This window comes from Prinia subflava, chromosome 4, assembly GCF_021018805.1.
Source record: "Prinia subflava isolate CZ2003 ecotype Zambia chromosome 4, Cam_Psub_1.2, whole genome shotgun sequence".
In the NCBI taxonomy this organism is placed as follows: Eukaryota; Metazoa; Chordata; class Aves; order Passeriformes; family Cisticolidae; genus Prinia; species Prinia subflava.
In genome coordinates this window covers 39,248,892-39,265,339 of record NC_086250.1, presented here as the reverse complement: position 1 = coordinate 39,265,339, position 16,448 = coordinate 39,248,892, and positions in this window count along the sequence as shown.

The window sequence follows — 16,448 nt, the reverse complement described above, 5'->3', positions numbered from 1 at the left end:
GTTCTGCTTCCTTGAGACACATAGGAATGGCCAGAATAAATAAAGTTCATAGGAATGGCCAGACTAAATAAAGTTCAAAGAGTGGGCCCAGCTCACCATGCAAAGGCATATAGCATATTTAAATTTACACCTCAATTTTTTGTCCAAACTGCTCATCTAAGCTACACTGATGGATACAGGGTACTTGCATTAAAAGCTTCACTTTGAAGACAAATAAAAAGATATTCAAAAAGTCTTGCAATTGTAGCACTTCAGTTAGATGATGTATGACTAAGTTAGGTGATTATGGAGAGAGAGTCTTCATAGTAGTTGATTGGTTATCTTCTCTATTAGTGTAGGAAACTCATCCACTATGCTTTAGTGAGACATATGGAAGGTTTTAAAAGTGCCTTTGGCAGTGGGACCTAATATGAAATATATTGCAACATAAAGTTCATTTATAAAATCTAGCCCAGTTTATCACAGTGACATTAGGAAATCAGCAGAGATTATTCTTGTTAGCAAAAGGTGCAGAATTTGGCCCAGCTTTTGATTGCCTGAATGGATGTATGCAATTGCTGCTGCACTTATTTTGTTTGTGACTAAATGCAAGTTGCTTTCTGTGGGAACCTGAATTGTACCCTGTGTATTATTCACATGTGTTGAAAGAAGCATTGATGTATGATAGGAGCCAGTATAAAACTGCCAGGGGAAGGCTATTAAGACATATACGTGCTGAACTCATTAGGTAAATTTATCTTGTATTATTTTTAGTAAAAGTCCATATGACTGTATATCCCCATTACATCTCTCTGAGCTTCCAAAAAAAAGTATTAAAGGCTTCCAATTATCAAGTTATTTGCCTTTCAAAAACAAACTAATTGAAACTTCCAAAGTTTCACTGACAATCTGACATAACTCTGAGGGGTCATGGAGGCTGCCTCTGTAGCTCAGTGGTTGCAGCAGTAGGAAGACCCACACCAAATTGCACCTTCAGGCTGCATATCCTGCTTTCCCAGCTGAATGCCCTTCGTCAGGGCAGAGTTACTCTGTGTGTAAGGAAACCTCTGCAGTAGAAGAGGCAGTGCAGTAAAATAAGTTAAAACTTGGTGTGTGGCTAATCTCCAGCAAAGGAAGTGTGGAGCATCCTCAGGCAGCAGAAGACAACCAGCCTAGATTCACCACATCTTAGGGATGTTTCTCTTCAGGGGAAAGAATGGAAGCAGAGATCTGGCAGCAAGAATTCCTAAGGAGAGACATATATACCACAGCATCCCTTAGGAGAACAGTAGCTTTTATAGCTCCCCTGGTCAGGTACCTTATTGTCCCTCATCTCCATGAACTGCCATGGCTCAGAGCTGTGACTCCAGTAGATGACAGCTAATAATTTATGAAGCATTTCATCTTGGCCTGTAGCAGAGATTTTTCTATACTGCAGTGAAAGTCAAAACTCACTTCTAATAAGAACACCATTATTATCTACACTGACCTCTCAACTGAACAAAGTCCTCAGCACCAGTGCTGGCTCTGCTCTGGCATCACACTTCCACAGGCATCTTCCCCACCACTCGAGAGGGAAGCATCCTCAGGGTGTCAGGTAACCATCATCTTCTTCAGCACCTTTTCCTCTTCTCGAATGCTGTTCGCTACAAGTCATTTGAAAGCAAAACAGGCAAGAGCACCCTGACTGATTATGCTTTATCCCTCCTGGCATCTTTCCACTTGGAAAATAATGAGATACTGACTAGCTGGGGAAACTGGGACCTGCTGGGTGAGTTACACAGCAATTATATCTATTTCAGGATAATTCAGGTACACCTCCTGGTGTATCATTGATTTTACTACAATTAAATCCTGGAGGTTTCAGGCTTGGCTGAAATGTCAAATATCAATTAAAACAAAACAAAAAAACATCTCAGACATTTACAAAATGGATGCTTCCTGGAGATGCTTTAGCAACACTTCTGCCCTCCCCTGCTTTTTAATCACCAGCTCCAATGAATATCAAACTGAAATCTGCCTTTCATAGTATAAAAATGCCATCCAAAATGGCTGCAAATCACTAATATTTCAATCTTACTAGCTAAATTTTTATACAATAGCTATACAGAAAGAGAGATAGATATGCTGTGCCAGCACAGGTCAATGACAACATGCTAGGTAAAATTATAGTACATAATAGGAGATCTTCTCAGGAGTCAGACAAGATTTGACACACAGAAAAAAATAAGGTAGTGCAGCTGGTGCATTTCTGTCCCTCCTTACTTGAGCTAGTGTCTGAGCTCTGTGAACCAGTAGTGTTGACTGGGGTTTATCTGTGGACTTAATGTAAAGGGCCATGCTGACTGATGCTAAAAGCCAGGCTCTGGGCTGGAAGATCCCATAATCCTATTCTTACTTCCCTGACTTTCCTGTGTTGGGCGACCATGTCACACAGACCCTTCCCTGGGACTTAGATCCATTTGTTAACTTACCCAACATTACACCAATTCCACTATCATGTTCACACAGGAGAATCTTGGTGTGTTTCCAATGCACAGGTACAATCAATCATCCACATCCTAGGAACAGCTTCTCTCCCTTCTTCTGCTCCTGCATGGGAGAAAGAACCAGTATTTTCATAAAGGACCTGTTAAACATCACTTATTAGGCTGAGAGATATAGAGAGTGAACATTTAAAATACAGTGCTCATTTTGTTAGACACTGTTTAAAACCAATAGTTTACTAGCTGTGTTTGTTGTTTTCTCATATAATTAGGGACTTAGCTCAACATTCCAGTATCAACAGAGCCAGCAAATATTTAAATAAGATTGGCATGCTTATTTCTTCAATGCTCTGCTGTAGGGGGAGGACTCACTTTAGTGTCTGTCTTTCCATTTAATATTTTATAACAAAGCAAAAGGGTCACCTTATTTCAATTGTCCATGTGTGGGTTGAAAAGAGGGATGGTAGAAAGCAAGGCAACAGGAGGCTAAAACACCTTGTCTCTGCATTATATGGGAACACAGCTGGATTATAGCAAATTGATGGCCTAGGCAAAATACAATACAGAGTTCCCTGAGGCTTCCTCTGCTCCCCCAAGGACATGTGGTGTCTCCATTGCTACACAGAGTTGCACTGACAGGGGAGTTTTCTTCTCTGGAAGGCAGACTTACCTACCACCCACTTCTGGCACCATGCTAGCACCCATGGGGACATCCAACTGCATTTTCCTGGGGCAGGATAAGGTGGCCTGAGATGTCATACTCCTCTAGCAACACCCGCCAGCAGCAATGCAGTTACTTTTGGCTTTCAGAGTTTGCACTCTAATTTGTCTTTGGGTGCCGGTGGCTGAGGCATTATTGCATCCATAATGCACTCATCACCCTTCACAGAGTTTCCTTCTGACCGTGAGATCTAGAGATATGTATGAGCTTCTGTTCAGATGCAGTCATGCAGCTCCCAGATGAGAGACTGAGATTTAGACCCGGTAGAGCCACCACACCTAGCACGGGGGCAGTTGGGAGCATTTGCTATGGATCCATTTCACAGAGGGTGAGTTGTACCCCAGCTATGAACAGAAAGTGCAGTCAGCAGCACTGGCAGATCCTTGCAAGGCTGGGCTTCCTTCCTTCATTCCAGCATCACCCTGGCACACCGAAAGATTGGGAATGGAAGACTGCTTCAGATGTAAAGCATCCATTTTTATTTAATAGCTAGCATTGATTTCCAATTTCATATCTGCTGAACAGTAGCCACTGGCCACATTAAAATTCATCATCATCTTCACTGCACCTTCCAATTCAGGCTCTACCATCACCCTTAATGAATCAATCCATGTCAGCATACAATGTATATTTTTTAACTAATCTCAGTGGCTATATGAAGTTAAATCAGCTGGACTCCGAATAGCCTAATTTTAGTTTGTGGGGCTAGAAAGATTTTAATATAAAACAAACAGTTCAATGACATGTTCAACCTGTATTGAAAAGCTTGAGATTGGACTACTCTCTGTCCTTAAACCACACATGTTTAATGCATGATAATAGTATTTATCCATCATCATGAAGCTTTACATCTCCTTAAAGCAACATGGAAAACACCAATCATCTGTGTTATTCTTTGCCAGTGTTTAGGTGCAGCTCGCTGCATGGGTCATCCTTTACCCCCACCATGAGCACGCACAAGCACAATCTGCCTAGGAGCAGGGTATTTTGGAAGGACAAAGGGATCCCAGGTTTATTCATTCCAGAAAGGGAAGCAAATATTTTATTTCATGGCTCTGTGGCTTTGTAGCCAGCATTAGGATTTGTTTCTGTGTCAGAGGGTTGCAGACCTTGCCTTGCTGGTAGCACCAGTGGCCTTGCTGGTAGCACCAGCAGAAACACAGGAAATGTCAGGGATACAGAATGATCTGAGGCTTTTCCAGCCCGCAAAAAGAAACGTGGCATCTTTGTCCCAGGGATCAATAGAGTCTGCTGCTCTCTTTGTGTCGCATGACCTGGAACCACCCTACTTTTTTCACCTTGTTACAGGGCAGCACTGAAGCACATGTCAGTGTGTGGTCTCCTCAAAGGCTTGTGCAGCCCTGTGTAAGGAAAAGGCACAAATCTTCATTGCAAAGGATTGTGAAAGACTCTGACAACTGACAGCAGCAAATGCACTTGGTTGCTTGGTGCCACGTGTAAATGAGGGGGTTTTGTTTGCAGAAGGGCAGCTCTGCTTGTATCATGTTCTCCTTCAAGAGATTAATTCTTCCTAGACTCAGCACAGTGAGTATAGAGATACTACTCATCAATTAAAAATTCAATAAAAATAAGCTGTTATTACCATAATCCTTCAGACTGGGAAACATGGGGTCGAGAGCTGTACCATCCTGGCCTGTGACAAAAGCCCCAAAGACTGCCGGCTGTGGTGTTAACTGACTGGTGTCATTTATAAGTAATCTAAAAATCCTGAATAATTTATTTTGCAGTGACATGAGCTGAAAATATACAGCTGCACAGATATTTGCACAGCTTCAGAAGAAAGAGTGCTTAACAGGGTGTAAGGCAAAGATGAAGATTCAGTGATCTCCTTAGGAGCACTTTATCATATGCGCGGCTCTCCAGTGCTTTTATTACAGCAGAAGTATATAGATCTGACAATAGGAATGTATAGACCTGGGTGGTCAACACATACAGGCTCGATATTCTCTTTCACAGCAGATTACCAATAATGAACTTTAAAAGCAAGGAAGGTGGATGCCAAGCAGGAAATACGCCGTGCTGAGGACAGCCCTGCCGAACCACAATAAAAATTGACCGCTGTGTTTCCACAACAAGGATGCTGATGATGGGAAAAAGTCTAATGATTTAATCTCTCTCCAGCCTAAATGGGATAAAAATTCGTGCCGTTGACTGAGCAGGTTTTCCAGGGGTCACCTCGTGGGGAGTGACTCTCATCAACCCACACTGTTTTCACTACTGCATGAAAAGCCCCAGCTGACACACTTTGAAATCATGAGGAACCACCCCAGAGAGCCCGAAGGACTGAAGAGGCTGGCAGCCAAAGCCAGATCTCTTCCCTTATGGATGCACAAATGAAAAGTTCATATGAGCTCTTATTTGCTCAGGCAAAGCTGCCATTACAGTCAAAGCCTGATGACCTGGGCCTGTTTCAAGTCCACGTCACTCCTCACCCAGGATGAATCCCACCCCCACAGGCCAAACCCTGCTTCTTTTTTTTTCTCTTAAGGGCAGAAGGTTTGTCCCTAAATTCCATTTTGCTGGAATGATTAACTATATTTCTGGGAGTTATTTTGAAAAATTGTGTGTGTGCATTGCAACTGAACCCTAATCCCATGCATGTTTGCAAAAGAACATGGAACTCAACCCCAATACACTCATGATAAAAGGAGGGACTCCTTACAACATAATTTCTGTGCTGTTGTATCAAATTTTAAAGTAGAGAATTGTATTCTTGAAACCAGATTCATGTGGCTAGCTTAAAATTGCATTTGTACAAAACATTTGTATTTTAACAAGTGTGGCAGGGCGGGGAATTTCTTTCTGAACATAAGCTTTTGAAGTGAAGTGATCATGCGGAAATCCTAACTTTCATTTCACAAAGTTCTTGGTTCTTCAATCTGCTCTTGGAATGGAGCCTAAAAATACAACCAAATATAGCTAAATGCCTCAGAAACTAGAATGGCAGGGAAAAAAGCATGCAAACTTTTATTTTAAAACTCTTTTCTTTTTCCCTTCCTCCTGACTTTGACCCTGATTTGGGACCCAGAGGGTGAACCTACTAACCCTGAGTATGATGAACTCTGCCATCTCCATGGGACTTTTCCATCTGCACTGTATTTTGTGAGCTATGCTTGTTTGAGGGGAATGCCAAGTGCAGGCAGCAAATCCCATCTTGCTCCAGAGAAGTCAACAGAGAGCTCCCCCTGACTTCAGTCAATGCTGGATAGCATCCAAAGAGAGTGAGGGCAGCAGGGAATATGCTTGTTATCATTATTCATGTTAGTTGTGTAAACAGTGCTCACTTGTGACTGAGAAATATGTGACTTTTTCCCTATCATTTTAAGAAAAAAAAATATTTACCAAGAAAATAATCATTACTGCATATTGCTCATTTTTTCCATTGCTCTGCATGTAAGAGCACGCATTGGTACAAATACAACTGATCTGGTTAAGTGTTTTAATACACTGGGGAGTAAATTGTTGGGGATGAAAGAAATTCATTATCCACAGTTTGCAGGGCTGGAAGTCTGGCTGTTTTAATGTTACTGCCGAGTAAAAAATTTAAAAGTGCATGCTGTGGCAAGCTGAATATATCTTTAGATTCTAGTCTAGTACACTAAGCATATTAATTAGATTACTGTTCATTCTTTCAGTAGTGCTGAACCCCCAACATGGCTGGTAGGATAACTAAAGGTAATCAGCCAATTTTCCCTAGATTATTTTTCCATTCATTTCATTCACAATGGGAAAAACTCATGGTTTTCTCCTAGGACAGAGATGGGCAAGCATAAATGGTAAAAACAGCATATCTCAGGAGGTCACAGATGAACCCAAGAGCTAATGTATTTGCACAGGAGGCAGGGGAGTGTCTCGGGCTGTGGACTGCAGCAGTGTGTGTGCTCCCTCTCCAAGCGATGTAGGCTAGACCCTCTCCTCCCCCTGCACACAGAGGGCTCCTCTACACAGCAAACACAGCCAGGCCTTACACAGACCTTTGGTGTTTGGACAAGAGATTCTGTGATAAAACTAAAGGACCTTCTCAACTAGGCTTTCACATCAGCTTTTTTCTATAGGACCTTTATTTTTGTCCATACTACCCTCCAACTTGTGTGATAAAGGAGAGAGAGACACACTTATTTACTTAGTTGTTTTTATTTCACCCCTACTTCACGATTCAAAAAACTCAACTTGCAGTATCTGAAGCAGTTCATCTTCGTGAATACCGCGGAAGTAACATCTCGGGAAATAAATGTTTCCCACCTGGGCTTTTGTATGCGGCTGCAGCCAGGTCCCCCTTTGAGCCCGCCCACCCCTTTGAGTGAGGGCAAGACATTAAAGAGAAATAATTTCCAGCTCGTTTAAAAGCTTTGTGGGGTGGGATGGCCCATGGTTAAGCAAACAGCTCTTTTCATAAAGTTAGGTTTGCAAGTGCTCAGTTAGTTGGCTTCAAAAGAAATTAACTTCTAGGATTTTTGTTTAATAAACCCAGTCTGTCTTTTTAGAAAATACTGCTCGATTACATGGTTGTAAAGCTATGGCATTGCTGTGCACAGCTTGCACTAGAGATGAGGCAGAACTGTAGAATTCCTGTACCGAGTTTTTGGCTGCCTTGGAAAAATTATATCCCCATCAATAAGGCCCCAACGTAAGAGCTCCCTCCAGCTTTGTGCCTTGCCCTCTGCCAAACGGTGCGGCCTCTGCAGCAGAGGTGCTGGGAGCCCCGGGCCGCGCTGCGGCGCTGGAGCTGAGGCGGCAGGGAGGGACTCGCCCGGCGCTGGCGGCGGCTGACAGCAGCCCCGAGGGCCCGCAGGGCTGTGAGGAGAGGGAGAGGCCTCGAGGGAACGGAGCCAGGAGCCCACTGCGAGGCAGGGCCGGCTGCTCACCCAGCACAGCCACCACTCCCAGCTGCCAGTTCTGCACCGGAGGGAGCTGCTCTCGTAGCTGAGAGGGTCTGCCTGCACCGCAGCTGCCCCAGTTTGCTGGCTGCTGTGTAACACAAACTGCAGAGGAAGATAAATCAGCAGCATCACACCCACAGAAGTACCCACAGCACCAGCCCGCCTTTCTCTCCTTGCCAGGATGCCATCCTGCCTGGTTCCCCAGGCTCACCTAGGAGCAAAACTAAAACTAAGCACCCTACAGACATTCCCAGGCAGCCCACAGATACCATTTTCTGTTTAGGAACACTCTGCATTTCATCATGAACTCAGTGCTGCTGCTGGAGCTCAGCGTGTCCCTGAGTCAAGGCCTTTGCTGCACCACAGCAGAGCTCACGCAGGTCTGTTATCCCTGTGGCTAAAGGCACCTTGGCAAAGATGCTGCAGGGACCTGAGGTCACCTCGTGTTTGTGACACTTCCTTGTACAGCTTCAGAGTCACTGCCTGGCCCTGCGCTGGGCTGCACATTCATGGGGGGGCTGTTCAGACCAGGACCAAGGGGTGGGCAGAGAGTGTGTCTCTCATCAGTATTTGAGCCTCACACCTCTTTCACTCCCTTTCTAACTGCAGGGGCTGCTTTGCACTTGCACAGAAAATGATAAAACCCATGAAGCAAAAAGCCATTAATTTGGATGTATCTTGTCTCAGGTTTTGGGTACCTAGATAGAGTTGCTGGACTGTGACTGATACTCATGGCCAGGAGCTGGCACCATTCCAACAAGCATCAGTGGGAAAGTGGTGCCTCACAAATCCTATCTGTGAAAACAGGCAAGCAACCCCAAATTTAGAAACAAAAAGTAGGGGCACAAAGATAGTGGTGATGGTAAAATTGGAGGAGGCAGTGTCTGCTAAGGGCTGCACTGGTGCCAAGACTAGGGCTTACAGAGATGAAATTTTTTGTCGTTGTCTGTTTCACTAATCCTAGTTTGAGGGGGTCCTTTGTTAAAATCAAGTGGAAACCCTAAAAATAAACAGGTGCATAAGTGCTTCATGTATGTGCCACAGACAGAGGGTTTTTTTCAGACCCATCCTGAGAAACTGGGTTTGGGCAAGCAGGGGTAGAGGAGGAAGGGTTTCTTTTCCCTGTTCACGCAATATGTTCTCTAAGTTCTGCTCTTCTGTCTGCTCCCCTGAGTGTACTGAGAAGTGCAGAAACCTCAGTAATTTTGGTGTCCCAACCTGATACCACTGCCAGTTTTATCTCCTTGGAGCCCCTTGCTCCAGAGGCTTTGGCATTTGCTATTGCCAAAAGATCAGTGTCCTGTCCTCCTCCCCTGGTCTGTCCAGCTGGACAGAAGGCTGCAGGATTAGTTCTTTCATGAAGAAAACAATAAGGAGTTGAAAATGCAGTGCCTGGTTGCTCTGTGAGTGCCAGCTCTGGCCCAGGATGATACCACTTCACACAGGAGAGCTGCATGGCCCTGCTTCAGCCTGGAGCTGCAGCCCCGGCCCCTTTATCAGGTACCGAACACCTACGAGAACAATAGCACAAAGAATTTTGTTTGCTTAGGTAATGACAGACTTTATTATAGAGCAACTGTACCATACCAAACATGTTTAATAATTAAGCAATGAGATATGACAAGAGGCAAATTCCAGCACAATTTTTACGTGCCTTGGATTGTACAATAAAGCCGAAGGCCAAGGAATTTTAAACAGACGCTCAAACTATTTTGTATTTGAATCCCCTATTCTGTCTACTTTTCCACACTCTTTAGCACAATGGTGCTATTCTGTCATAAACATTATAAGCATTAAATTTCTGATGGTCTGAGACCTTGGAATCTATTCTCCAAGTGACATATGTGTATCGCTGGCATGCAGAACATGGAATGCTCCCCTTTGTCCATGATTAAGTCTGGAATTGATTTTCAGACCACAGTTAACAGGTCTGAAAAATAGCTTTGCTGATGGAATTGCTGACAGATTAACTACGTCGATGCAAGCGAACATCAACTCAGTGCCATGGTGCTAAGTCTCAAATATTTTTCCTTATGCCTTAAAAAAGAAGAACTTGAGATTTTGAGACAATGCTTGTTCTTACATGCTGCAAGTTTGATAAGAGTTCTGTTTACTTCACACTTGTCTCTCTCCTTTAGAACTTGAACACATAATTATGAAATGCAATAATTTCCCCAGAAACACCACGTTAATGCAGCATCAATTCTGAGACTTTAATCCTATAAAATCAGGCAAAGACAGACTGAAAATTCTCACAATAGATTTACAACAAGCTCTTTGTGATGTGTTTTGCAAGGACTTTCTTTATGCAGAGAACATAATACTGGATAGTGTGACGTGCTGTACAGCAAATATTTGTTTTTGAGATAAGCATGGAGGCTTGAAATGTCTAATGAGCTAATTGAAATAAATAAGGCTGAACTGGAATTCAGGGCCAGATGTGTGTGGCAGCGATGGGGCAGCTGCCCAGCTGCTTTGCCTCTTCTCTAAAGACCAAACTTCTGGTGGGCAAGATACTGTAGCCTCGGGCTGCAGACCCCTCCCCACCTCTGCTTTGGGTAATCCATACCTGCAGGAATAATATAAGCCGTTCCTGGCATGAATAGGCTTACTAACATTTAAGAGAGTGTGTACTTCATCAGGACAATTAAAAATAGAATCATGCTCTTTAGAATGGCCAGAATATATTGTTCAGAGGAAAAAGTGCAAACTTAAAAATTAAATGTTAAATATTCTGTGATGTAGTCATAATAGAGACATCAAAATATAATTGTGATTCTTGCCCTCAAAAGCTTCTGCTTCAGCAGAAACCTGAGGTTTGGGGTGCACTGGAAACACACAGGAGGCAAACTCATCTCGAGGCAGAGAGCCATCATGCAAAGAATAACCATGGGAGGGTGGGGGACACAGGCCAATCTGGAGGGTCACGAGTGCCACCTCTGCCCTGCTGTTAAACTCAGCATAGATGAAGATCTGATTACAATACAGAGGTGCAAGAGTGAGGAAAGAAGGCATCAATTAAGATGTGATCATCTGACTGTGTGGTTAGGTATTTGCACATCTTCCTGCATGCTCAGCCAGCTGTGTATGTGTAACATCTGGAGTTGGGAGGGGGAGTACAGCTGGGACATGGTCTTTTCCTGATTTCTGCAGATAATCAGCTTTTGTCCTGAGGCACTACACTTTGCTAAAATCTTCCTCAAATCCAATTGTAGCAGAAGGCAAGATCATACTGTAACGCTGGCTGGCCAGGACAGCATATAACTCAAGGTATGATGTGGATCTCTCAGTGCATTGCACTGGGATAGTGAAGAAAGAAGTCAGTTGTATTAAAGACAACAACAGCCATGTCTTTCTATGTGGCTATTTTTTATATTATATTTTGATATCTAGACTTTTGAATAAGTAAGGATGGTTTCACAGAAGCTTCAGGAAAATGGCTGCATTTTAATACAGTCTAATTGAGTTTAAGGGTTATCTCTGAGGATTCTTGGTCATAAAAGCTAATTAAATTATACTGATCTACATATTCAAGAACCATTCTATTTCTTACCCTTGAAAGAAAAAAAAGAAAGCCAACCAAACTGGAGGCTTATACTCATGACTAGAACACGTCAGTTTGATTTGCTCACTATTACAGGATATATTTAACTTCCTTGAACAAGTAACTGTCCTTACCAGTTTGAAGAATGTTGTTATGTGATTCCACATCTCTCATTCTGCAAATGTAGAAAGATCTGTATACTCAGTTTTCAATTCTACATTCATCTAATAATTCCCAAGAGAAAAGGTTTAAAAAAAAAAAAAAAAAAGGCAAAAGTGAATCATCTGAATCTGCATGATAGGGTCTTTATAAAGTAGACTTTTTGCATTTTCTCCATTCTGTTCATTATCTTTTTTTTAGGTGTCCATTTTGTCATTTTTATCTTTTTGTTCCATGCACTTTGTAAGAGATCCTGACTTATTTGTATTAACAGTTAAACAGTGTAATCCTAATACTGTAAAAAAAATATTATTTTTTGTCTGAACTCCCTTATTTTTCTGTATCTATTACCTGCACATTGCCAGATTTCGAAGATATGTAAGTACCAAACAAATCAGATGAGTGCCAAGTAAGATCTTACAAAGCAGGCAATATTTCTAAAAGTCTTAGTAGAAGTTTAAAATTATCTTTCAGCACCTAAATACCTTTCAAAATATGGCCTAAGGCAGTAAGCAAAATTCTCCCTTAGAATTATGGCCACTTGCCCTGACAAAATTGCAGAAACCAGTTCCTCTAGAGTTAGTGTCCACATATTTCAGCCGTTTTATTTAGAGGCCTTCTGATACAATGCACCATACTGATCTCTGTCTAAATGCCTTAATCGAGCTAAAAGCACACTAAAGAACTTTCAAGAATTGCACAGCAGCAGTCCAGACTCCAGCAGCTTGTACCCACCGTGTCAGGGGACGTGGAATGCTCTAGGCACCAGCAGTGAAATGGCAACATCCTCATTTTGCTTTTCTATTATGAATTAACTGAACAGCTCTGACATTCTTTCACCTTCTGCCTGCCTGTCCCCCCTTTTCTCAACTTCTATGGCTCCAAGTATTTGAGGGACTGCTGTTAACATCTTGTTTGTATCTGAGAATTGCCTGGCAATGCAAGGCACAAGCATTGTCATTTCCACCACTTCTCCTTACTGCTGACCCACTTTTTTCACAGCTCCAAGCAGCTATGTGTGTTTTTAAAAACACTCCTAACATGATTTCTTAAAAGTTCATTTACTAAACATAAAATAATAAGGAGAAGACATTAAGAAACCAATGCAGTTTGCACAAATAAGTGTCAGCACCATCAAATCCCTCTGCGAAGACCATCAGTGCTGTGGGAGTTCGTAATGAGCATGAAAATCTAAAAAGCATTTCCAACTAGAAAAAAAAAAGAAAAAGAGGAGCCAATTTGTAAAAAAAAAGAAGAAGAAGAAGAAGAAGAAGAAGAAGAAGAAGAAGAAGAAGAAGAAGAAGAAGAAGAAGAAGAAGAAGAAGAAGAAGAAACCCCCCCCTTTTTCTACAATGTCATGTAAAAAATTACCAAGGTTTTGCAAACCTTTTGCATGAATTTTGAAAGGAAAAACTGTGAACAAAAGGAGGCAAGGCTTCTGCTGGTTTGCTAATTTAACCAAACTGTGAAAGGAAACAGTGAGGGACTAGCCCAAGGATTGGTCTCTGCCTATGTTTCATACTAAGACCTTACTGAGCAGCAGGTGCCACTTCTTTAACAGGAGCACCTCCCTGGGGACAGGGCCTGCAGGGTCTCACCAGGGCGGGCAGGGCAGGACCTCACCCCAGGCAGGGAGCAGGGCAGCCAGGGGCACCTGGGCTCCACCAGGCATCAGGATCATGGCACCTCTGTGGTGGAGAGGCAGGTCCGAGGGCATGCCAGTCTGAAGGCCAGGGTCCATGAGGGTCAAGAGGGTCCATGACCAGGCATGGCTGTAGACCAGCATCACAGCTCAGGTGGAAGCTAAAATGGGGCTTGTGGGTAGGGGTCTGGTCCCTGGAGAGGCAGTGCAGGGACAGTAAGGCTCTTAGTGCACCCACAATATTTATCAGTCAGGAAACCTTGCTTACTCTGCTCTCCTTAAGGATCCGGAGCTCTTCCTGTGGTCTTCATGCCTTTCCTGTCTTTCCAGGATTCTGTAATCTTTCTTGCTGAAGTCCTTGTAGGCACTCAGATGCACAACAGAGGTTATCTCCTGCACTGTTCTCTTGCATTAGCACACCCTTGGACATTCCCATTCCAGCTCCACTGTGACTTCAGTAGGTGTGGAGGTCCCTTCCTTTCCAGATGAGCTGGTGGCTTTTTTTAGGTTTATCCTGGAGGAAAAGCAGCTGATTATGCTCACAAAATTTAATCCAATCTAGAAAAATATTAGCAGAGGTCAAACAGTTTCAGGTACATATGTCTTAGCTGTATTTCCCTAACAGCAGGCCCTTCGGGTTCTAATAAACAGTAACATTTCAAGGGTCGAGTTTCAGTGGTGAATTTGTGCACATAAAAAGAAAGTGTATCAGCTCTTCAAGGGGTCTGATAATCCAGAATGTCTTTGTTTTTACCTGGGGAATCTGAGCCCCAGGTTTGTCCTCAGCAGGGCTGGCTGCAGGTGCTGCTGACAGCTGTAGCACTGTGTGCTGTGCCTCTCAAGCAAATCTGAGATCTGATCAGGCAGTCAATAAATGTGGCTGATACATTTTAACTGACTAGTTTCACAGACCCATTATGTCCGTGTTCATCGATGGATCACTAGGGAAGAGATTCACAATTTGCCTTATTAAAAATGCTTGAAGCTGTTCACCACCACCTTGCCATAATTCAGAAGGAAACTGCTCCAGCTGCACCTTTTTCTTTTTAGCAAAGCTGCTCATCTGTGTCAGTTTGATCTAAGAATAGTTATCTTGCATTAGCACTCAGGATCTGATAAAAAGGGTGCACAATACGATTAGAGGCAGTGGTGTTGACAGTAACATGGTCCATCCACAAAAACCTGCACAGTGCTTAGTGAGAACCCAGAGAGTTCATTCCCCAGTGATCATATTCTGCTTCTAACCTCCCACCCAGCCTCACCCACAATACTGTTTCACTGTTATGTCCTTCCCACAAGGCACCACAGTTTCTGTAACAATTGATTTTTGTGACTCAAATGCATTTCTGAATGCAAAACCAGATTGCAAAAGAACTGCTGAGGCAATGACAGTCACTGTTTCGGATTCCTCCACAGATATCTTCTTATGCACCCCTGAAAAGAAGGGGAAATGTGTCCTCTTAGCACAAGGGCTGTCCTGTACCTAGAAAATTTCATGATCTTTTAGGAAAATGAAAGTTTTACATATCTTTTAAATTTTACAAATTTACAGTCTGATTGTACAATGTCCGAGTGACAAGAGAGTAATAGTTTTTAAAAAATAACTCATATTTGGAAACCTCCTTTCCTATTAGAATTGGGGTATATTGGTCACTTAAATAGACATTAGGAACCTAATGCCTTTTAGGGTCTAATCTTTAGATGCTTCTTGTCAGATGATGGCCTGCCCACAGGGATGTATGGCATGGGTTTGACACTAAATTCATTAATCCTGAAACTAGGTATGAAAGTGATCAGGAGGATTCTCTGCAGGACAGACAAGCTTCCTGCATCATCCAGGTGTTACAAGTACATCAGACCATGGTTCATCTCTCAATAGGGCCTCAATAGCCCTTATTAAAACTCTGGTACTGATCATAAGGATGTTTCTATGGGAGATCTAAACCCAGAAAAAAAATAATTTAATATATTGACCACTACCACAGCTGATCTGTAGTGTGCCAGAGAGGGAAGACGTGTTCATGCCAGGAATGAGTCTTTGTACTAGACCTTCTTTAAGTAGAACATGAGAAAAGCAGTTCTGTCTCTCAAAACCCTACCGTTAACATTAGGAAAAGATGCAGCAGATAGGCAGAAAAGAAGATGAGAACAAGTTTAAGGAAGTGATAAAACACATATTTGTCAGTCTATTTGTTCTCATGCAAACTCGTGGAGATATTATGAAAAAAGGAGAGTTTTAAAGGAGAACTGAAGAGACATAATTGCAGGTGTTTCAGAGAGCTCTTCTCTTGAGTGTTTGTGACAGCATGAGACAGAGCATGGAGGCATGTGTTGGAAAAGCTAGCAGGAGGCCACGGGTATTGGTGCAGTCGAAGACACAGCTGGGCTTCTCAGTGCTGAAGGAGGTGGTGGGTAGGAGGAGGAGAAGAGACACTCCCTTCGAGCATTACAAACATTCGTTAACAATGGAAAAGCCCCCCTTGGTTTTGACCTGCTGTGAGTCAAAAATAGCTATAAAATTGAAATGGAAGCAGATGGACAAATAACTGCCGAGGAGAAGGACTCCATAAAAGCAGTTTACACACAGTCTTCCAATGTTTCTAAATCAGCTTTTTCTCTGCCTACAATTCAATAAAGTATTGGGTGTACCTTCTGATGTTTTTAAGGATTTAACTACAACCTGAGAATTTTATTCTCCCATTTATTCTTTTGTTGTTTGCTTGTACTTATTTTCATAAATCTTCCTTACTACACTGGATTTTCTAACATTCAACAACCACTTCGTGCTTCAGGTGCACTTTTTTTACATCAGTGTAACCACTTTTTGCAGTCCCTTGGTGTTTGTGCTCTGCTTTGTTTGGATTAAAAAAGGACTTGCTCTTGTAATCCTACCAATTGCTACTTGAATATTTACCAGTACCTACTTGTAAATTCCTGAAAGTTTTAGAGAGTTTTGCATAATTGTTCTGATTATTATCTCTATTGTCCTTTATAAGGGAAAAGTTGTGTCAGAGTC